Here is a 22805-nt window from a genome sequence, read left to right on the forward strand (position 1 = left end):
CTCCTGAAACGAAAACAAAAGAAAAAAAATCACCATAAAAGGACAGAAAAAAATGACTCACTTTCCCGTCATTGCCAAAAGCCTCTGATTTTCAATATAATCAAGCTTTGTGCTTGATAGAGTTTTTTAATAGGTATTTAGATGCAGTAATTAATATTAAAATAAATGTGGAAAAAAAATTGTGTGACCTTGTTTAAAATTTAGCACATTGCTGTAGGATTATTCTCCAGCATGTATGCAATAAATAGTACCCTGAAAAAAAGCAAACAAACATAGCAAAACCAAACAAAATGAAGTAGAAAATGACTAAATTTCCTACCAAAAAATATTCTTTCTTAGTACGAAGTTTGTTCTCTGAATTTCTGCTCATTGTTTGAAAAAAATCAGAGAGCATATACAATTTTTGCTACAGCATTTCTCATATAAAGCTGTTTTCTTGCACTGCCATCTTTTGTGGCATAACACAGCTCCTAATATCCTTAAATTACTATCATAAAAACAAAAAGGAGAGGAGGTTGCACTGCAAAGAGATGTTGTTTGTGTTCGTAACAGGGCAATCATTGATTTAAAATTGGCGTTGGAGCTCTCTTTGTGAATGATTGCTGGGTTAGGAAAACGACCCTTTAAACTGGCAACGTCTGGATTTCTAAGGAAGGACTTGGGTTTAGGACTTCTCCTGGTATGTGCTGACTGTTAAACCTGCACACCTTTCTATGTGTGCATATTCCATTGCTCTGGATGTATCCTATAGGAATGCTCATAAAATCACTGTCTGGAATGGTCAAATATTTTACTTAAAAACAAACAAAAAAACCCAACGGCATATAAATAAAATTTTCATAAGAACTCAAAGCCTGCTTTACCTGACGCACCTGCTCACGTGGCTACAGGTCTGCAGTGAAGGCTAAGCAGTGCAAAATATTTTCTGTTCTGCTTTTTCCAGTGTGTGGGCATTCAGGCTGCTCACTACAAATGACTGCACAAGGTGAGAGGCACAGAGAATCAGGCCCCAAAGATTTGCTATACTGGATCGGATTACTGATGCATTAAGTGTGTCACCTCACAGCTGGATGCTCCAAAATGAACCTAGCTATCTGTGTGGTACTGTGAGAACTGCTCTGGCAGTCAGGTTGCATCCAAGAGAGGAGAGTGGGTTTTGCCTTTTATTTTCTTAGTGCATCTAGTCAGAGCTGCCCTTATTTGGGATCAAACTGCTCAGACTTTCTCAACAGTTAAACAAGAGTATCTGACTCTTGTTGTGAAACAGGATGTAAAACATGGCATTAGAAATTATAAATAATAGCATGAGAGAAAACAACACAACAAACACTACTTTCTCACTGTTTTCATGTGCTTATCTGGTGTAAGAAAATAGTCTGCAATAAAAGAAACATGAAATCAATATTCCAAGATTTACATCAGGGTATTTTAGACTGCACAGCTAATTTGTGGAACTTTGCAGCTTAATGTAATTTATTCATTTAAATCAGAAATGTGACTTAATATTACATGAACAAGAATTATATACAGTATTAGGAATTTCCAGATATCAGCAACATGAAGCAGCACAAATATATCAACACACAAGGCTGTGCAAACCTTTCAGAAGTCTCATATGCTGAACCCAGCAAGAGTCAAATCTCAGCACATCCATTCATAGACACAAATATTCCTAAAACACTTCAGCATGCTGATTTCAGCTTCCAAAAAATCCAAAGCAGACGAGCGAAACTTAGCACACATGCTGGATACATTGATCCTAGTTGTCAACATATTCAAAACTATTCAAAAAGCAATTATATACCTGCTATCTGACTGAAAGTCAATAGCACTTATAGGTGCCCCTAAATTGCTTCACTGGAGCTCAGTTTCAGCCACCAAAAAACCCCAACAAAACCCACAAAGAAAATGTATGTGCCTACACTCACAAAAAAAAAAAAATTAAAAACAACCCAAAACCAAACAAACTACCCAGACAAAACCCAAACACTTATGCTGCAGGCTTACATGCTATTTTTTAAAGGAGTTTCATTTCAATAATATTTTTAAACATATGCCATGTGACTGGTGATCCAGCTTCCCTAGTTCACACAGCAGAACATGAAAGCTTTCAAGAACAGGTGTCCCACGAGCCATTCACTCTTAGTCATTCTGAAACATAAGACTTGGCTGCAAGTCTTTTGCCAAAAAATTAAGGTCATTCAGGAAAATATTTTTTAATCCTTCTTTTTTCTTTTTTTCTATTTTGATAGAACTGCTTATCTTCAGGCAAAATAAAGTAAGAGATGAGTAAACCAATGATGTCTTTCTGCAAATTTTTATGTGAAGAGCTGCTATTGATGAAGTTTCACTAGTAAAAAAGAGCTTTTCAGTGGGATTGGTTTAGGTGGGCTGATTTTCCTTTCTGGCCAGGTAACTGAAACAACTGTTGTGACCTTCTTCTTCTGCTGCAGGTGAGGAGCTCACAGGCTATGGCTGAGCACCAGACAGCCCCAGAATGTGATGGAATACAGGGAGAGCTCCTGGGCAGGGAAACCTGAGGTTCAGCCTCCTGCTGCCACCAGGTTCAAGGCCCTGTGCAGAAGAGCCAAAGCAGGAAAGAGGGCCAGGAGAGAAGATGGCAGGCCATGAGGATGAAATCAAAATAGAAACAAGAAGTCGAGTGGTACTCTGGGACTTGCAGAAAATTATCCATTAGACAAATCAAAAAATCCCCAAAAAACATCACTAAGAACTTGCCAGACCAATTACAAGTCTCTGAATTAGTGTGTGTGGGGGGTGGGGGGTGTTTGCATTTTTGTCTTTTAACTGAATTCAAAACAAACCAAAAAGTTTGGAAAAAAACAAAGGTCTCTAGTATGGACTTTTGTTCTGAATGAAATCTGCACTAAAACCCTATTGTATTCATTCTCCAAACCAGGAGCAGAGCTGGTATTTGTAAATCCAGGGCAGGGATTAGAAGCCAGGCCTGCAGACAAAGAGCAAATCCAGGAGTTCACAGCAAGGACTCTCCAACTATAATATTCTTGAAGTCCTTCTCACCCAGACACCAGCTGTTTCTATCTGGAATTACCTTTTCTCTTTCATAGATTCAAACTGACACTTTCACAGTGAAGGCCTTCATGCCTTCATGAGTTAATAAATGAATAAGTTTCCTTTTTGAGTAAGGAGGTTTTCAGAAAGAAAAGTGACTGTGAAATAACTAATATCCATAGGGAAGCAGACACTGAGGGACAACGGGGAAGGAGGGAGGAAGGTCAACATCAGGCATGGGACAAGAGGAAGAGGCACCAAGGAAGACACAAAGGAGTCCTGAAGAGCATCAGTCATCAGTCATTTTAACACTGCTTACAGTATGTAGCTGCTCCCAGGCTTTTGGGACTTTTCAAGGCTTTCAGAATAATTAAATATTAGTCTTTGTTTTATAGCAGGGAAGAACATTTTTACTCAGGAACATCTAGCACTTCCTGAAACACCTCAGAGCTGGAAAAGCTATCTTTACCAATTTCATCTCTCTTTGTTCATAGTTACAATCTATTTATTGGCTGAATAGTTGGAATGGCACTGAAAACTAATCACCCTCCTACTCTCATGTTACCTTCCCCTACCACCTGTTTACCCTCTTCGTCCACTGTTTTCCTAAAAAGCAGCTTGCTGACAAGTGGCAGGATTCCCATTTCCATGGCGCCACAGCCCATCAGAGAACAATGCACAGAGATGAATCTCATTTTTGAAGGAATTTTTTTTATTTGTAATTTTTGAAATTTTTGTCCTTTTTTTTTTTGATACATTTATTCCACAGAGGTGGTAAATGCAGCCTTGCTTGTCACTGTGATTCACAAGCTCATCTTCACCCCTCTTGGTGTAATCAATCCCCTGATGATCAGTGCTCAGCCAAGTGCTTGTGTGTCAGGCAACAAGTGTGCAATGGAGCTCGAGTTCACCCTGGTCCATGAAGCATGTGAGCATCCTGTGACTGAAAATATGCTCCCTTGCCTAATCCTGAGATTAGCAAAGTTCTAGGAAAGGATGTCAGACAGAAAAGGGAGGAGGAAAAACACTTAAGGTAAGTACAGAGGAAAACCCAGCCTAAGAAATTAACCAACAGGGTTCCTGCTCAGCTCCAGCTGCATCTCTGGCATTGATGCCTGTGCGAACTGCAGTGAGGCACGACAACTCCTCTGGCCTTAAAATCCCTGCTCTTAAAAACAACAACTGAAGTAGGTGAAACTATTTGAAAGATCCTTGGCTGTTTAGATTAGTTGTGCTAGTGCCAGTTGATCATAACCAGTTTCTGAGAGACAGATGAGGGAAGATCATAAAATACGCCCTGCTCGAAGCGTGACATTCATGAAAAATATCACTGACTAGAAGTGATTATCATCTTGGCAGCTGTGTTTGGTGGGATGTGGGACTGCACAAATACCTGATGATGCTAACTGGCCTTCCTCAGGTGTGTTCCTGGCTACTGATGTTTTTAATGCTAAAAGGAGAGGTGTTTCCCAGACATCCCTCTGCAGGAAGGTGCCACGGGCTGGTGTTAGCACTACCTGGCAGGGTGACAGCTGGAGGTCCCATGTGCTTCTCTCTAAGAACTCACCCCACAGGTTTTGTGCAACTGGGAGGCTTCTAGACAGGACAGACAGTGTCTTCCTCTGACAGAGAACACGGGTAAGTTGTTCCAACTATAAACTGAATGATGTGCCAAATCCTTGTGTTGCAGACTTTAGGCCAAAATGAAGTGTTTTGATTTGGGATTTTACAAGGAAACCCATTACCAAAACTGTCATAGCAGCCTCCACTAAATCCAAAAGAGGAAGCAACATCTTACAGAATTTCAGGTGAATATTTGAATTGAATATCAAACCTGAATACAGCTCTATGGGTTGCAGAGTTCTCCTGCTGATTTTATTTCTAAAGACAAGACAGCTCACCCCCAGAGGTTCTTTTGCTTCTATAAAGAGAGAAAATAATCTCTCCTCAGATCATCTCTCTCTGTCTGAAACCCATAGATTTTTCACCAACAGTCCTTTCATTTGTGGCGAACCATATTTTTGGTCGGGAAGAGAGGGGAGGGAGTTAGCCAAGAAAAAACTTTAAGAGAAAACCTTAGCTCATGCCCACAGGAGCCTTTTTCCAGATGGGATGTCCCCGGTGCCCTCCCCAGGCTGTGCCCAGGAGCTGGGGAAGCGGTGGCATCTGTGGGCACAGCTGGGCAGCTGCATCAGCGCCGGGCAGCCTCCCCTGCACACCTGGCAACGCACCAAAAACCCATTTGAGTCTTTAGCAAAGATATTTCCCTCCCTCGTGGTGTTTTGAATCCTTTCTTCGAACCTTTGTTAGTGGGCTTGGAAGGAGCCCAGGCAGCGCGGAAGACAAAATAATGTAGAACTTCAAACCCCAGGTTCACTGGTGTGTCAGGGAGGGCCCAGCACGTACTCCTCCTTCCAGAGATCCCTTCCCTCCCACCTCTGCCTTGTTGCTTTGCAGCAAGGTGGAACGGAGCAGATCATCTCTGAGGTGATGTAAAACCCCGTGACCCTGAGCTCATTGTTCCTTAAGAAAGGAGCAAAGTAGAAAAGTCAAGAAAGGAATTTGTGTGTGTACCTACCAGAGGCTCCAACCCACCCTTTGCGTGTGGATAAAGAACACTACGTATTTACAGACAAAAGTAACAAAATCTAAAAGGGTGTTTAAACTTTGTCTTTTCATTCTGGTTTCTTTATGAGCTGAAGTGTTTGTGGTTTGAAACCCGCATTATCACAACTCTCTTGGTGTCAGTGATCCCCTTCCCGAAGCAAGTTACTTGTTGCAGAAGTAAATTACTCCATATAATTTTCTTAGAAGATTATTAAAAGAATTTCTCATAGCATTCGGGTTGCCAGTTTGAACTGGGTGGCAAACAAGAGGTGGCAAACTAATTAACACCTCAGAAATATAACAGATTAATAGTGAGTATTTCTGTCTCATTTTGAACCCGCTCAAATACAATGGATCTCTAAATTCAGCTCAGAAGCTGTTTGGGCTGAATTCTGCTCAGAAGAAATCATGTTCAGATAAGACAGAGAAAGCATTACAATGAAAAATAAGGCACAAGACAGAACAGAAATCTGATATGATGAAATATCTAAAAGATTACAAGGAAACTAAACAAAAATAGGAATGTTTTTATTAAAAGAAAAGAGAATAAACAACAACAACAACAAAAAGAAAACCCCAACTTTACAGTGGCCTAAACTGATGAAAGCCCTATTTCTATATATACCATAAGGTTTAGTTTCCCTAGAAAATGAGCTACTTCAATTGTCATTGCAGAAAGGAGAGGCTTTATATTCCCCAGTAAAAAGTGGCAATCCATGTGAATTTCTTTCTCCCAGTAAGTAATTCACAAAGGATCTGATTCTGCAAAGCAGTTATCTGGGTAGTATTAGTGCTGCACAAAGTGCCAAGGATATGGTGAGGGCCCATATGTCTGCAGATATCCCCAACACAGGCACATCCACAAGACGTGGGAGGTGGAAAAAGCAAAGCTGAGTGCAGTCCACACCAGCACCCTTAAATCTTAGAGCCACAAGTGTTTATACATCTGCTAGTGAAGATTAGACTGTCCAGATCATTAAAATTCAATACGTAAGTAGAAATAGTTAAAATACAAAAGAAAAAACTTTATATAGCAATTTCCCCCCTCTCTCTGAGTTGGTTTCCCTGTCAGTGTAACTCTGCCAGATTTAATGCCTGTTATTTTTAATTTGCTCTACAAGAGGAAAGGCAATCAGGGAAGTTCATGTGCTCACATACACTCATACACATGCGTGCGTCGATAGATATCATACATAATTTCTCAAAGCAAAAATGTGGTGATTAATTTAATAAAAGAAATAATTGCAAACAGCATACTGGGTCATGGGTGACAAATCTAATCATTTACTGAGAGTAATATATGCAGAAATAAACAAGATATAGCTTATAAGCAATGTGTGGGAAGCTAGCTATGATTCAGGCAAGCGTTTGGATTTCTTATTTGTGGACAGAAGGTTGCAAATTTAACCACTTAACAGACACTTCTCTAATTTCCTGGTAATTAATGATTTTTGTAATGATTATTAAGGCCTCCAGCCCTAGTACTGTCAGCTCATTATTGTATTTGTGAATTAACTGTAGCAGTTAAAAATATAGGTGGACAAGAAGTAGCTCCATCTTATCCTGAGCTGATGCAGTGCTCTGAACTAGAACATGTAACCCCTCTAGTGGAAACTAGGAAAAGTGGAAAAGTGGCTCCAAATAATTGCCTACGGTAAGACACGGGCATCCCCAATTCCTCCAAGATCAATAAATGAAAATTTCCTTGATTGTGCATCCCTTCAAATGGCCTGTGCTCAGAAAAATGTAGCATCACTGATGTTTTACTTCAGGATGCAGGAAAAGTGCTGGGAATAGAACGGGGTGAAATGAAGGAAATCAGGTTTGGGCCAAGCATCCTGTTTCACTCCAGTGAGAACACAATTAAGCTGAGCCACCCTGAGAAGTTTCCTTTCAATAAACAGTCCCATCAGTTTCAAACTTCTTTAGAATATGGGTGCTGAAACAGTGCAATGAACAGACAAAAAAAAGGATGCATAACTTAGGGTGTAAACTTAGGGGACCTTAATTTCCTCTGACACACCTTTGGAAGGGATGCATTCCCACTGCAGAGAAAGGGACTGTTGAGTTATTTGAATGGTCTCATTTTCCTCCACAAATAGGAATGGACTGCAACTTGTTATTGTTGCACAGGGCTGTGGTTTCATGGTCTAAACACAGAACTCTGAGCCTCACAGTCCTGAGCTAGCCAGGACCTCTGGCCTCATTCCAACCATTGGCTTTCTCCCATCTCGGCTTCCCCACTTTCAAACTAGTGAAAATACTTAACCCTGAGTTCCTCAAAGTTGAAATGCATACTCAGCAGCAATGTTTAGTTATTAAAGTCTATATACATAGCATGAGTGTGTAAGCACACAGCACCTGGCTTCCCAAAATCCCCATCCTCACACAGAGACTAAAACCACCCTAGACACAGCAAGCACATCGTGTGCTCCTTGTCCTCATCAGGAATTCTTGTATTGCAGACAACCACTCTTTCATCACTACCTCGTCTCCATATCAAAATGAAAAGAGTCAATAATTCTTTAGGCATACTACTAAAAGGTCACTGACCTAACGTTGTCTGTGTTGGGGTGAGAGCAGAAAATACTTTTAGTTCATTAAGCAGAATGACAAATATGAAAGAAAAGCTTTAATAAGGTCTTTTCTGCAATGTAAGGTTAATCATGTTGTGCCTGTGCACAATCCAAATTAAGTTAGAATTAGGTGGTAGAGAGGCAATGCCACAAATTTGCCACAATGGGACAATAATTTTCCTTCTTAAATAACTGTCCTTCAGGGCAAAACTGAAGCCCCCTCACAGCCAAGCTCAAGTCTCCATACAGTTCTTTCAAGCTCTTCCTACTCCCTTTGCACAGCAGTCTGGACTCGCTGAATTTTAGAGTGGGATGGTGGATCCCTATTGCAAATGCAAATAGCAATGTGCTGTGCTGCTCTAGAGTGGGACAGCTGCTGACAGGAGGAGCAGGGACACCTCTCCTTGTCCCTTTTGCAAAATTGAGGAGAAGCAGAAAATTTTTTCTGTGAATCTGTCTTGGACCCTTTTTTCCCCCCTTTCTTCCCATGAAAACTGAGGATGGCTTTTTCTCATGTTTCTCATTTTAGAGGATTAATATCAACCATTAAGATGGTAGTTGAATGTATATAATTACATATTTTTTCACTGTGTATACCCTCAAAACTCTCTATCTCTATTTTCAAGTGCTGCTTGCACAGGTATCACCATTCTATAATACAGGAGTATTAATAACATACTTTTTTTTCATTTAAATGTTCATGTGTACAGGTAATTTTCCAGTATGCAGAAAATGTGGTAGAAACATAAATGTTGAACACTTGTAAGATGCTAGAAAGTGTCATGCCAGATTCTAGAAAAGCTTCTCGGAACCAACACAGCTGGTCAGGAAATACCCCTGCCTGCAATCCAGGCTTGGTTAGCTTTTTAAAAAGGGGTTTTTAAGGGATTTCATTTTAATATTTTAATGCAAGCAGATTGTGGCACCTTACAGTAATCAATCCTTAAAACTGATTAATTCCGAGGATGCGCTAAAGGGTGTGCTGCTATATAAAAAGAAAAGGGGATTTTACCCGTTTATTATTTGCATAATGATTGAGGACTCCCCTCAGTTGAGTGCTGGCTAATTTGCAAGACAAAAACTGAATGCTTACTTTCATCGTGCACCTAGTTAAGTCCTAGTGGAAACCCAGACCGAGACTTCTCCTCGCATGTTTGCATACAGCTGAACCCGCACCTTCAGAGGATTTTAAACTGCTACTACCGAGATTTTCAAATCAGCCTATGAAATTTAACGGGATTTTCACAAGCGAACCTCTACTCTATTTTGAGAAATCGAGAGTAAGTGCAGGTGCAAACAAAGATACTAATGTAAGTTCTAACTCAACATTTAAGAGCTGATATAAAATAATTCGAAGTCATAAATTAAATACGTGTTATCTAGTGTTTTCGTGTTAGCAAAAAGGAGAACGGTAGGGCTCCCCGAATAACAGCGCGCACGAGTACAATGCTATTCCTCGCCTGCATTAAAAGAAAACTAATCACGGAGGAAATGACCACTTGATCCTAATAGCAGATCCTTGCTCGGTACTCTGTGAAAGATCAAAACAGCAGGGCGGTGCTTAGTCCCCTCTCCAGGAATTCCTCTGGGGCTCAGAGCTGGCCCCTGCCTGCAGAAAATCGCCGGGGTTAAATACCCGGCGCCCTTCAGCCGCCACCCCGCTTATTCACAGCACAAGCCGGGCTTGTACCCAGACGCGTTTGTGGCACGGCCAGACTTCCCACGTTTCCCAGCACTGTTACTTTAACCTGATCCTCCAGTGCTTGGGAGCTCGAACGCCTCGGCAGGCTTTACCAACAGGAGCGCAGCTTCTGACCCGCGGGCATCATCCGAGCGCGCAGTTATCAGCCCGGGTGTAGCGCTGTTTTTATGGACCTTTCCGCTATCAACTCTCGACAGTTTCCAGTCTGCCCGGTTCTCCTTTCCGAGCACACGAGCACCTGTTAATCTCGGGGTGAGCAGCTCGCATTAACCACTCAGACCCTGGTGCAGCCTCCGGGGTGGCTGCTGGCAGCACAGTGCACCAGCACTCTCGTGTCTGCGATTAAAACACACCTGGTCTAAGCAAGGCTCTCTGGAGCTGAAGGTTTTGCAATAGTTCTGTACAATCTGCCTCTCGATCTTTCTGTAAAGCCCCAAAAATCTGTTTGCCTAAGTGTCACACTGCAAGAAGTTACCTGCATGGGCTTGATCAGCACTGCCCTGCTCCATCTGAGAAGAGTTAACCCACTACTTCCCTAGCTGCAAGCATACAGATTTGATTGAAAATACAGAAATGTAAATGTAACACCTTCCCCCCATCATTGCTGCAGTGTTTTGGAATTGCCTCCTTGGACTTGCAGCCTGTGATGCCACCATGGGCCACAGCTCCCCAGGTTTGATCAGCTGGACAGGACACTTTGCTCGAGGACATGTGGAAGTTTGCTGGGTTTGAGTTAACTTAACTTCGTAGGAGTGTTCAGTTTCTTCATAGTGGCTGGTGTGGGACTGCGGTTTGGAATTGTGCTGGAAGCAATGTTGGTAACACAGGGATGTTTTACAGAGCCAAGGCCTTTCCTGCCCCTCACCCACCAGCGAGGAGGCTGGGGGTGCCAGGGTGTTGGGAGGGGACACAGCCAGGACAGCTGACCCCAAATGATCAGAGGGATACCCCAGACCATATGGATCATGCTTAGCACGTAAAGCTGAGGAAGAAGAAGAGGGGGAGGTTTGCAGTGTTGGTGTTTGTCTTCCCAATTCACTGTCATGTGTGATGGAGCCCTGCTGTCCTGGAGATGGCTGAGCACCTGCCTGTCTGTGGAAAGCAGGGAATTAATTCTTTGTTTTGCTTTGCTTGTGTGCACAGCTATTGCTTTACCTATTAAACTGTTTCTATCCAAACTTGGGAGTTTTCTCACTTTGACCCTTCCCATTTTCTTCTTCATCCCACAGAGGACAGTGAGTGAGGGGCTGTGTAGAACTTAGTTGCCATCTGGGGTAAAACCACGACAGCAAGTGAAACATTTCACTTTACTACGTGGGATAATGTCTCTCTCTAGTGGCTAGGTACAGTCACTATAGCCACATGCTTGCATTTCGGATAGCATTTCTAGTTAAACAATCACTGCCATGATCAAATTCTCTGCTAAAGGTCCCAGGTTAAAACAGTTTATTGAGCATATCATCAATATGCAGTCCTGACTTCACTAAATCTAATTAGAGAATGTTTGTTTTGCAAGGATTGTTAGCTGGTTACTTCCACAGAAAGAATATTGCTTACAAAGAGGTGGAAGTTGGTGAAAATATCCAAGGCTTGGGAATTTGTTTCTAACTAAATGTATCTCAGCCAAACTAAAGCTTTTGGCACTGTTCGTCTTGGGACACTTTTGAAATCCCAAGTATATACAATATTTAGAGGGAGGTGAGAATAACTTTTCCCCTCAGCTCCTGATGTATTTCAACTTCTTGTTCTCCTAAAAGCCAACAGAACATTTAAGTGGGGGAAATTCTAATTAAAAAGGGTGATGTTTGAGTGTTAAAAGGCTGCTAACTTGATAAGGTTCTCCTTTCCTCTCCACTTGCTCACAAGCAATAATTCAGTTCAAATGGTCAGTGACTGAAGGCCAGATATTTAGAAGTAATTAGATGCAAAAAAGAGAATAACAAAGCACCTAGAAGGAAATTCTGAAATCTCATTGAATGCCTGCCCTGTTATAGATCCAGTTTTCTCTAAACAATAACTGACCTGCACTCTTACTGATATGCAACAGCTGTTTGGTAAAAATAAAGGAGGAATTTCAGTCCAGCCTTTAGTGTCCAACCAGCACCAGGGTCATTGACGTTGTTGGGGTTACAGCAAGACACCAATGGGAGGCCCATACTGCCACTGTCCAGGTTATGTGCAACTCTGAGAGATTTCCACCTCTGAGCCTGCCTGTTCTCAACAAGAGCTGTTAAACCTCATGACTGAAAAACCTCATTATGGTGTTTTTAGCACACCTGACCAGTTATACCAGCACGAAGTGTGAAACGGAAATCTGTTGCAGATGTCTTGCTGATGCCTTGGGAAGGCTGCCCTAGAACAGAGGCTAGACAGAGTTATAGATTAAGTAGGGATTTATTAAAAGGATCTCCTCCATGGATCCACCTTGGGCAGCACAAGAGCCCAGCCAAGGCTACACCCAAGATGAACCAAAATGGGCACAAAATGCACAAGCGCTCCCGGGGTCTCTCACTTTGATCAGTTCTGCTTCATTTGCATTTTGGGGTTCATTGTCCAGTTCCAACTTCAGCCCATGAAAAGTCCCATCCTGCTTATTTTTATCTCCCCAGCCCACGTTGTTTGTGCTCCTGGGCCTGAGATTTGGATTATTTGTCCTTGGTCCCCAGCTAGAGAAGGAATTATTTTGTCTCCCTGCTCTGTGAAGAGAGCTCACCATCGCCTAATGTGAAGCCCAGAAGTGCACACAAAAGCAGCACAGAATCTGAAAAATATAAAAGCTAAATCCTGAGGCATCATTCTCAACACAGTGGAAATTTGCTGCAGCCAATGGGAGAGATAGGAACTGCAGGAGAGAAAAAAATCCTGGATCAGGAGGGGATGTGTTCTAGTGCTAGCAAATAAACCACTGCTTTTGCATGTGGCTAAGCCAAGAAGGGAAACTTTGGGATGGGGAACAGCAGGGAAAGCACTTCTACCAGATTACAAACAAGACATTAATTGGGGATGGGGAAATAATATCCTCATATTCTCCCAGGGCTGCCAAACAAATCTGTGGCAGACAAACAAGATCTGGGATTTCATTCCAGTTTTTTAGTCCCATTCTGCATTTTCTAAACCATACTATTTTCTGCTTAGGACAAAATAGACCAAACACAAAACCCCGATCAAATGAGATCCTCGTCAGAGATGAGCTGTGGGACTGATATTTTAATATTAGCACATAGATTACCGTATCTTGACAGGCTCTGGCACTGCATTTATCGGGGGCAAAGAAAGGTTTTGCCTATCAACTCAGTGAAATGGCAAAATTTGAACTACTGCATCACACGCAGGACATTTTGCTAGCCCTTCTCCCAGGACCAGGACTAGCAGATAAACCGCCCTGACACAAGAAGAACCAGGCTGTCCTCTCCTGTGGCAGGAGAGTAGATGCACCTAGAGGACAGCTAGGAATTCCTTCCTGGCACTACCCGGGGTCTGTCCCACTCTGGGCTGTGCCCTGCTGCAGCTAATGGCACATTTCAGCAGGGAATAAGGCCTGTGAATTGCAGCTGGGCGTGAATATTGATAATAGCGGCCAAACACTGTGCTTTCTATCTCCCCTCCCAGGAGGGGTAAAGTGCTTTCTTAGCAAGGGTGAGACAGTGCTTCCAGGGAGGAAGGAAAGGGAAAATTGTCTCCCATTTCAGCTGCCTCAGGGCTCACTATTGCTTGTACAAAAACAAATGAAGCTGCCACTTACTTGGGAGAAGGCAGGATGAGACCCTAATTTTCCTGCCAGACAACACACCCTCATAATTATGTATTCAAACCATATTTTGATAATGGTTCCTTACAGACTAATTAATATGAATGCTTAAGAAGTCTAGTTTTAATATGTTGGTACTGAAGGAGAGACTGCAGTCCTGTGGGAGGTTATATGTATTTCCCACTGATGAGTACCTTAAATCTTAATGCCTCTGAAGAGAGGGGAACATATGAATCTACAGAGCCAGATACAAATGCTTCTTTTAAAGGATGGATTTTATACAATTAAAAATCCGTTTTCTTGGGAGCAACGGCGAGGATTATTTTTAGTTTCTAATAGATGTGTCTCTGAGGTCTAATATAACATGCAAACTCCGAAGCTTTTCCTGCCATCTAGAGGTGTGGATTCTCTGGTGACTCACAGAGTGAGTTGCCTTTATGGCACGTCTCTCACCACAGCACTAACAGGGGCTTTTTCCTCTAACCAGATAGAAGTTTTCATTAACATTGCAGGGACTTAGCAACTTTGAATACACTGCCTTTCTTGATGATGAGCACAAAAGTTCCTGGGGAAGGATGGGCAAAGAGAGATCAATTACCAGGTAATACCTGTTCCCTCATGTAAGTGGTTGCAGAGCAAAAACAGATGTAAAATGAAAATATCCCCTTTCTTAAAACAAACAAAAAGCCCAACAACAGCAAGAGCAATGGAAATCAGTGCTAATGATCTGACTCACAGGGCTCTCATCATTAACAGGAACTGACTCATTGCATTTCCTAGAAATCGCCATGATGCTGTTTTATCTGCCCTTGGTGTCTTGGGAGCAGAGTGGACAGAAGCAGCTAGCCCCATGCACAGGCCATGGTGGCAGGTCTGGCTGGGCCCAGGGAAGCAGCTATACTTGGCTTTTTGCATGCCTGATGTACGATTGTCCCTGCACTGAACACAGATTGCCACGAGAGATAAAGCATGTTGTGAGTCCTGAGGGTTACCACCAGTACTTTGATCAGTTCAAGGATAGTTGTGACCATCTAAACAGTTTAGATCAGTGTTTCTGCTTCTGGTCACAGAGGTTTCTGCTTCCTGCCACAGGGGAAACAAACACTGTAGCTCAAGACCACGTGGGTCTGCAGGTACCTGTGAGCTGTTTGATGTAGATAAGTGGTGTACAAGACTAGTACATGGTCCCTGTCACAGGACACTGCAGCTGAGGGTTAAAGCAGAGCAAGACAGCTCTGAGAGTGAGGTGCCAGGGCTCATAAACCCTGGCCATCATGCCCTAGCACTGCTTCCCTCCTTCCAGGAAAGCCACAGCACAAGCACCAGCCTCATCCAGTGCCAAGGCACAACCAGAATAACAGTGCCAAAAGTCTTCAAAAAGCTGGATCCTGGAGTGGAGGGCATCATTAATTCTGATTCCTGTTCCTCCTAGTGCAGCTCAAGTCATGCTTAGTCATTTTTCCTAGCCCATTTTGCCATCTGCTGTTCTGTCCTTTGCAACAGCTGACAACATTGCAAGGACATGAGAGCTTCCATGTGATGGTTGTTTTAAAACACACATTGTGCTCTGTTGCCAAATATTTTTGTTACTGAAGAAGACAGAAGCCTTGGCTGTGGCTGAGAATCTATTGTTTGAGGTGTGATAAGAGCAGAACAAAAGGATGGTATCTAATTAATAATAAAACAAAAGCCTAAATATAACTCCAAAGACAAAAGACAAAGGAGCAGAACAACACAAGGAGGCAACATATTTAGCTTTATAAACAAAGCAGAAGTCACCTAAGCCGAGTTAAATCTTTTTGTAGTCATCCCCACAAAGAATGTTTTTAATCTAGAGCTGGAGAAAGATAACTTGTAAAACTATGTAAAGAATGTTCCCTGGGAGCTCAAGAGACTTCTTGTAGGACCACAGAGAAAAGACAAAGTAAAGGTGGTGTCATTGTAGGTGACCAGAGTAGAAAGCCCACCCCTCTGGTGGTAGCTGTATGGCAGCTACACTGAAGCCAAGAAAAATCCTTGGATCCCTTGTCTGACAGTCTGTGAAGTCAGGCAGCACCCAGAAAATGCCAGTTTTGGTGCTGCATTCAGTTCACCTGGGCAGGCAGTGGGCACTAACTCAGCAGCCCCTAGAGAAAAGGGAAGTGTCAAGTGAAAGTGGAAAATTAACTACTTTGCTCACCTCTCAAGGTAATCCTGGCAGATCAAAGCTGAAGCACAACAGAAGGCGGCTCAAGGAAATTTAAACTCCTTTACTACTTATCCTTTACTTCTGCAGCTGAGATCTAGGTGGCTGGCAGAGAATTCCCATGAACACCACTTCCCTTTGAAATGTGTGCCCTTAGTTAATCTGAGGGAGTCCAGATCTGCAGACATTCTTAAAAGGTCTGTCTTTTGAAGGGATATATTTAGAAGGGCAATGCTGCCTGAAAAAAATGAAAGCTAATACAGAAATAAACCTTCCTTCAGGTTTTGCTGAATAATCTTCTGACTAACACAAGTGGTCCAATTTCCAGCTCTACCACCAATTTCCCATATGCTTTAAGCCAAGCTAAATTTTTGGTTCATATGTTCCCTTATATATACAATTATATACTCCATATTAAAATATTTACCTATGTTGCAACTATAAGATGTGTTTTATCCAGCTCATGTGTTTCATGTATACATTATACTACATTAATCTCGCCCACTGCCTTATCTATGCAGCCCATAAATTTCAAAAGGATGAATTTCATAAAGAAGCCCTTACCATTACAGGTTATTAATTTAGTTTGCTCTGGAACTGCCACTAAAAATGACAGCAGCTGCTCCTGGCTCTGTGCTGTGCCATGCCTCAAATCCCACCCTATCTACAGCTGTGACACAGAACATTTAATCTCTGTGAGCTGTGTGATGAAGAAGAGGTGTCCCTGACTAATTCTCCTTCTCCTTTTCCCCAAAACCGATCCCAACTCCACAAAACTGACCCACTCACCCTTTAACCCCTAGCTATACTGTCAGGATTACTCTGTTCATAAAGAGGCCCAACCAGCAGAATTTGGAGCTACTGTGTGACATAGGAGCACAACTGCCAGGTTATTCATTTTATCTCTCCCAGAAACCTGCCAGCCTCAGACAGGTAACTGTGCAAATGAGCAGCTGACAGAGCCCAAGCCAGTATACATAAAAATGGTAGGCACTCTGCATTTGTTCTTGTAGATTTTATGCATGCCTAGGAGCAATAAGCATGTATGAGGTACTCATTTGGGCTTGATAAGGCAAAGAAAAATCAGTCACAAATAAAGTGATTTTCTTTCCAAAAGGTCCAGGATTTTTGGGTGCATTTTAATGGTCTAGCTAAAGGTTACACAAACCCCACTGTTTTGAAAATTGTCATGAGGGATCAGGAAGGAAGGGACTTCCCAAAGACTTCAAGTAGAGGATGGAGTTCATCCTAATGCAGCACTCAAAGACCTTCAGAGAGTGCATTCACAGGGAATAATGCTGCAACAATATATTAGTTAGAATGTGGAAGTGTTCAAGGCCAGGCTGGATGAGACTCTGAGTAATCTGGTCCAGTGTGTGGCATCCCTGCCCATGGCAGGGGTTGGAAATATAAGATCATTAAGCACCCTTCCAACACAAACCATTGTATGATAAATTGAAATTTATCATAGATAATCTTCATTTCCATTCTACTTCATTCAAAAATGAAAGGGACCCAGTGGAAGAGAACCACACTTTCAGGGAGAAGTTTCAGTGCATGAGGAAAGAGAGAAAGGAAGTTGCTCAAGCCTATGTTTTCCTGCCATGGTCTAGCACCAGGGTCTGGTAAAATACTTCTACAAAGAAAAGAAATCCTCTTTTTCCATTATGGACAGAGAGATATTTTGGTATATAGGTAAGATTTATCTCCACTGACTGAAAAATTTGGTTTCCTTTTTATGGTAAATCTACAACTATATGGATTGCAAAGATGTCACATCACACAGAAATTATAAACACTTGAAAAGTAAGCAAAAAAACAACAACAACAAAAAAAAAAACTTCCCAAACACTGTAACACTCAGAAGACTAATTTTTTTTATGGAATAAGGTGGGGTGAACCTGTTTTTTGCTTCATTCAGCTTGCACCTACTTTATGTGACAAAGAACATTTCTGTCAGAGTTAGATACAACCATCACACTTGTGTGTCCACCATAACCAACAAACCAAATAAGACCAGTGCAGTTGTTGTACACCTAACAAATCAACTTGAGAATCAAACCAACCAAGAATTCTATGGGACACACAATTAATTTTACTTATAGCTGAGTTTAAGGATGGCCTACATTTTAGATAAATGCTGATTGAAATATCTTAAAAGCCTGTTGTATACATTTTTTTTCTGATGTTCTTTTTCTTCTAGCAGACAGCTTTATTTATTTGCTTATAAAAAAGTGTTTTTTTGTTTCAGAGTTCAAATTCAGATTTTCAGCTGCACTTGTACCTTGTGTACTGGTATTTTACTGTCTCTGTGACTTCTCAAACAATCATGTGTCCTCTCAGACCCACAGAATTAATAATTATATCCTCCTGATGTTGAGGACATGGGAAATGAGGCACGTAAAATGGAAGGCCTTTGTTTCTGGAAACACTTGTGTGCATTGGATATGTACTCCTGGTATGTCTTGGAGCCTGCCACTGGGGTGAGGTGAGTCACCCAGAAAACATGTGCTTAAACAGCCTGCAAGATGAAACTTGTGTGAGAACACAAGGAAAATAAGTGTCAGTATGGGGAATGGATTTCATTTTTTCCTGTTTTAATCATCCATGACATTTTCTGAATACTCCTTTGTTCTGAACAATGTAAATAGTGACACAGCCATTTTTCAGATGTGCTGTATAATGTGACCAACTCCTTAAAATACTGGATACGGTGCCTTAGTATCCATTACATCTCCTAGGCAAGGGATTCAAGAGCAGATGCACAACTTTGTTTTGCAGAATCTCTGTTTACCTCTGCATCTTTCCCCCAAACAACTAAAGTAAAATTAAACTGAAAAACAAAAGTTAAATGTTAAACTGTTTTACTGTTAATGAACAGTAAAATCTTAAAGTACAAGTCTGAATTTGGAGAAAAATAAATTAATATAAAAGCAGATTTCAGATTTAAATGTCCAAAATAATGCATTATTAAATATGAATGTAACTAATTTTTGTTTTGTTTTGTTTTCTTTTAGTTTGAATTACTATTTTGTTCTTGGCTGCAAAGACACTGTGACCAATATCTTCCCCTTGAGAGATACACGGTCAAATCTCTGGATACAGAAGTAAGTTTAATCTTTGTAATGTATCTAAGTGCTAAATTCTTCAGGTTCAGTGTAATTGTTAGTCTTCAGACTGTTCTTTGAAGCTCTTGTCATGGTCTGAATTGTTTGGAATAAGCATGAATTGGTTCACTGGCTCAGGCTGAAGGAGACTCTCAGGAATCCTCTGCCAGCTCTTTTTTTCAAGAGCTATTGACAAACACTTTGGTCAGTATTCTGTCCTGCAGTCACCCCATGAATTCCTGTTCTTCTGCTGAACTTGATGTGCTTTGAAAAGAAGCCATTGCATCCTGAAGGACAGAATGACAGTTCTAGCAGGTAGCATGGACTTGGCATCCCATAGTACTTACCGCTGTGGCATTTCAATATAATTCTTTAACGTGGAGCTGTGGAAAATTGTTGCTGATACTGCATTTCATGTTATTCTGCCACTGACCACACCTCTGGAGTTTAAATGTCATGCAACCTTAGTACCAAATCTCATGTTTTACAGCATAAGCTTACCAGCAGTTCACAGATATGCAAGTGGAATTTCTTCATTCATTGTGTCCAAACCGAAGCCCCAGCACTCTTGGACAACAGGCTAAAATTTAGCTGGCTGTTATCCATCTTTTAAACCTTTGTCACTTGAGGCTAACACATCCCTTGCACATCCAGTGGGGATCATACCTGGTAAACACACTCACAGGGAATTTTCATATATCAAAGTGTAGTCTCTTTCACTTACACCATATTCAGCACATATTGCATGTATAAAATACTATGGTATATAAAATACTATGTATCCTCTTGTACTATACACCATCAAAAGGCCTTTCCTGTAATGGTCTCTTCAGAAATTATTTGCCAGCTCTGTCACACTGAACACACACACATGCACACTCCTATAGCAACCAGCCTCTTTGATTTTTGGAACAAATTTCTCTCTCCATGGAGTTAGAGTCCCAGATAAAAAGGTCTGGGAAGATATGTAGGAATATAATGGAACCAAAATCCAGTCCATCAACTTACTCAAGAGAAGATCAATACAGAAGGATTAGGAAGCTGGATTTTTCCAATACTGTCACTACAAAGCAAAGTTGTATCTGTTTGGTTGCTCTAATATGGGAAAAGGAACACGTGCTGGTAGAATGCTGCTAATGTTGAGCAAGAGGGAAGCTGGACAGTGCAACAGTCACTTTTTCATTTGGAAAAAGCATAAAAAACAAATGAGACAAGGAGTGAAGAGCAGAAAGAGTAGGGACCACTACTACGACCAGCTCCTTAGGCACACGGAGATGTGGGAAGAGCAGGTGAACCACATGGCATCAAGGGTTCCCTGAGGAGAGAGACAGCAAATGTTGGAACTGGGACAGCGGCAAGTGCCCCAAGGACATAGAGAACATGAACATTTTCTTCAGGTAAATAGAAGTTGTGAAAAAACACTGAGAAATATCCTTCCCACTTTTCATGTCTTCCCTTACTAATTCAGGCTGTAATCTTAGATGCAAAGAGTTTGTTTCCCATGCAATGATACCCCTGCTTTAAAAAGTTGTGCAGTTGTCTTTTGAAACATGCTGGGCACATCTACATGAGGCCAGTGACCATGGTACACAGATTCCCAAGTTGGCACACAGAGCTAGGGGAAGAGGCTGGTGTTTCACACAATGGCCTGGGTTCAAAGAAACCACAAAAACCACCTCATTCCAACCCCCTGCCACGGGCAGGGACACCTTGCACTGTCCCAGGTTGCTCAGAACCTCATCCAGCCTGACCTTGGACACTTACAGGGATCCAGGGGCAATCACAGCTTTTCTGGGCAACCTCTGCCAGGGCATCATCTTCCTCAGAGCAAGGAATTTCTCCCTAATATCTAATTTAAACTGAATTTTTAAACCACTCTCTAAGTCTGAAGCTATTCCCCCTTGTTCTGTCACCCCAGAGGGACCCCAGTAAAGGGTCTCTCTCCATCTTTCTCGTAGACTCCCTTCAGGAACCTGAAGGCCACAATGATCTCACCCCAAAGCTTTTCTTCTACAGGCAGAGCAATCCCAATTCTCCCACCCTTTCCTAGCAGCAGAGTAGTCCGTCCCTCTGCTCATCCTGGTGCCTCCTCTGGACTGGCTTCAGCAGCTCCAGGTCCTCCTGTGCTGGGGCCTCACCAGAGTGGGGCAGAGGGGCAGAGTCCCCTCCCTATGGGGTGGGGGTGACACCTCGCTCCACTGCACAGCACCAGGGTTTACACCAGCCTGCACTGTGTTAGAGGACAAGTTTTCTTGTTCCACACACCCAATCTGGTTTCCAGTGTCAGGTGCATCTGGGCACAGCTATAAATAAATTCAGAGCTGGTGTGCTGAGCAAAGTGATACCTTCCAATTGCAATTGAACAAATCTTGAGGAGTAAGTATTTATCTCTGGCAAAGGATCTAAGTAACGTCACACTACTAAGTAAGCTACTCCAGGAAGGCTGCCCTTAAAAATAAATACATTGTAATGCAATGCACTTGCACTTTTGATTCTTCAACATTAACAGATGCAAAATTTTTCTGACTTTGTTCCATTAAAAAGACCACATATTTGACTTAATGCTGCTATATATTCTCAATGCCAGTGCTTTCTTTGCTTTCTTCCAAGGGACACAAACCTAATTTCTTAAGAAACACTACTGGTTTCTATATTAATGAACTGAAGCACAAAGTATGTCTAGTAATCTCCTACCTAATTTTTTTTATTTATGTCATTAATTCCACAGCATAAATACTGAAAAACAAACATAGATACTTCTAAATATGAAAAGTAAAAACAACACAGTGATATTCAATTTCATAGTATGATGTCACTGTGAATAAGCTTGCTATTTTGTATAACATTTCTATATATCTCTACTTATGGAATCTTCTCTGAGAACATAAAGCTTTTTGAAGGAGGTAAACACCATCATCTAGAAACATATCTATATATATATGTCATATATATATATATAAATTTTTATGTAAAAATATATACTGATATATATATATATACATAGATATATATAGGAATTTTCTCTTAGCTCGAGGATTAATTTTAATCTATCTTGCTAGTAAAAGCTGCAATCCCTTTTCTCCTGATTTAAGGAGGAAACTACAGCTTTGAGCAGTGATGTACCACTTTTCCAGACTCTCAGCTGCTGGGACTGATGGGTAATAGTTACCCCAGATAATCAGTATGCATGGCCAGTGGTCAAAACAGGATTGACCTACTGTACATTTGATGCATGTTTTGTAAAAATGACATGCTTGTACTCATTGATCAGGAATATAAACCCCTTGTTATGGACAAGACACATGTGGGTGTGAGGCAGGAAATAATAAAATAAATGTTTAAAAACCCAAACCAAATCCAAGCAGAATCCACAGGTATTTTTTGCAAACCCAACATACGCAGCTTTTAAATATGTCCAAAAGCATTCAGATCCCTGCCCGGAGATATTTGGGAAAAAAAAAATCTCTAAGCCCTAAGAGGTCTTGCTGGTTCTCACTCACTTCTTACTCTGTATGCCACTTCTATTTTTATCCTCCAAGTCTTACACAATTGTCAATTCCCTGGATGAGATGTGCTGCTCATAATTTCCCACAAGAACAATCATTTTCACCTGCTTGCCTCCATAAACCTGGTATTTATCCATATCGCCCTCCCAGGCTTCACAGTCAAGCAGGAATGAATCGGCTGCCAGCACAGGGCAACTACGTCATGAGCAGGTCAAAGGAGGTGGTCATTCCCCTCAGCTTGGTATTTGTGAGAGTAGTTTTGGACACCAACAGGCAGGAAAAGCATCAGCAGAGAGCCACTGTGACAGCCAGGGGCTGCAGTAGCTGCCCTGCGAGGAAAC

General features: G+C 41.7%; 1 protein-coding gene across 1 annotated transcript in view; it reads left to right on the plus strand.

The window, feature by feature from the left end:
* The window catches only part of LOC110482622 (uncharacterized), a 48193-nt gene that overhangs the window by 16099 nt on the left and 9289 nt on the right, over nt 1-22805 (plus strand). Inside the window, exons 4-5 of the mRNA XM_085569115.1 lie at nt 18195-18339; nt 18869-18958. The gene's annotated coding sequence lies outside the window, so the exon portion shown is untranslated. The remainder of the gene's footprint in view (nt 1-18194; nt 18340-18868; nt 18959-22805) is intronic.

The sequence above is a fragment of the Lonchura striata genome, chromosome 1A (genome assembly GCF_050655825.1).
Source record: "Lonchura striata isolate lonStrDom1 chromosome 1A, ASM5065582v1, whole genome shotgun sequence".
Lineage (NCBI taxonomy): Eukaryota > Metazoa > Chordata > Aves > Passeriformes > Estrildidae > Lonchura > Lonchura striata.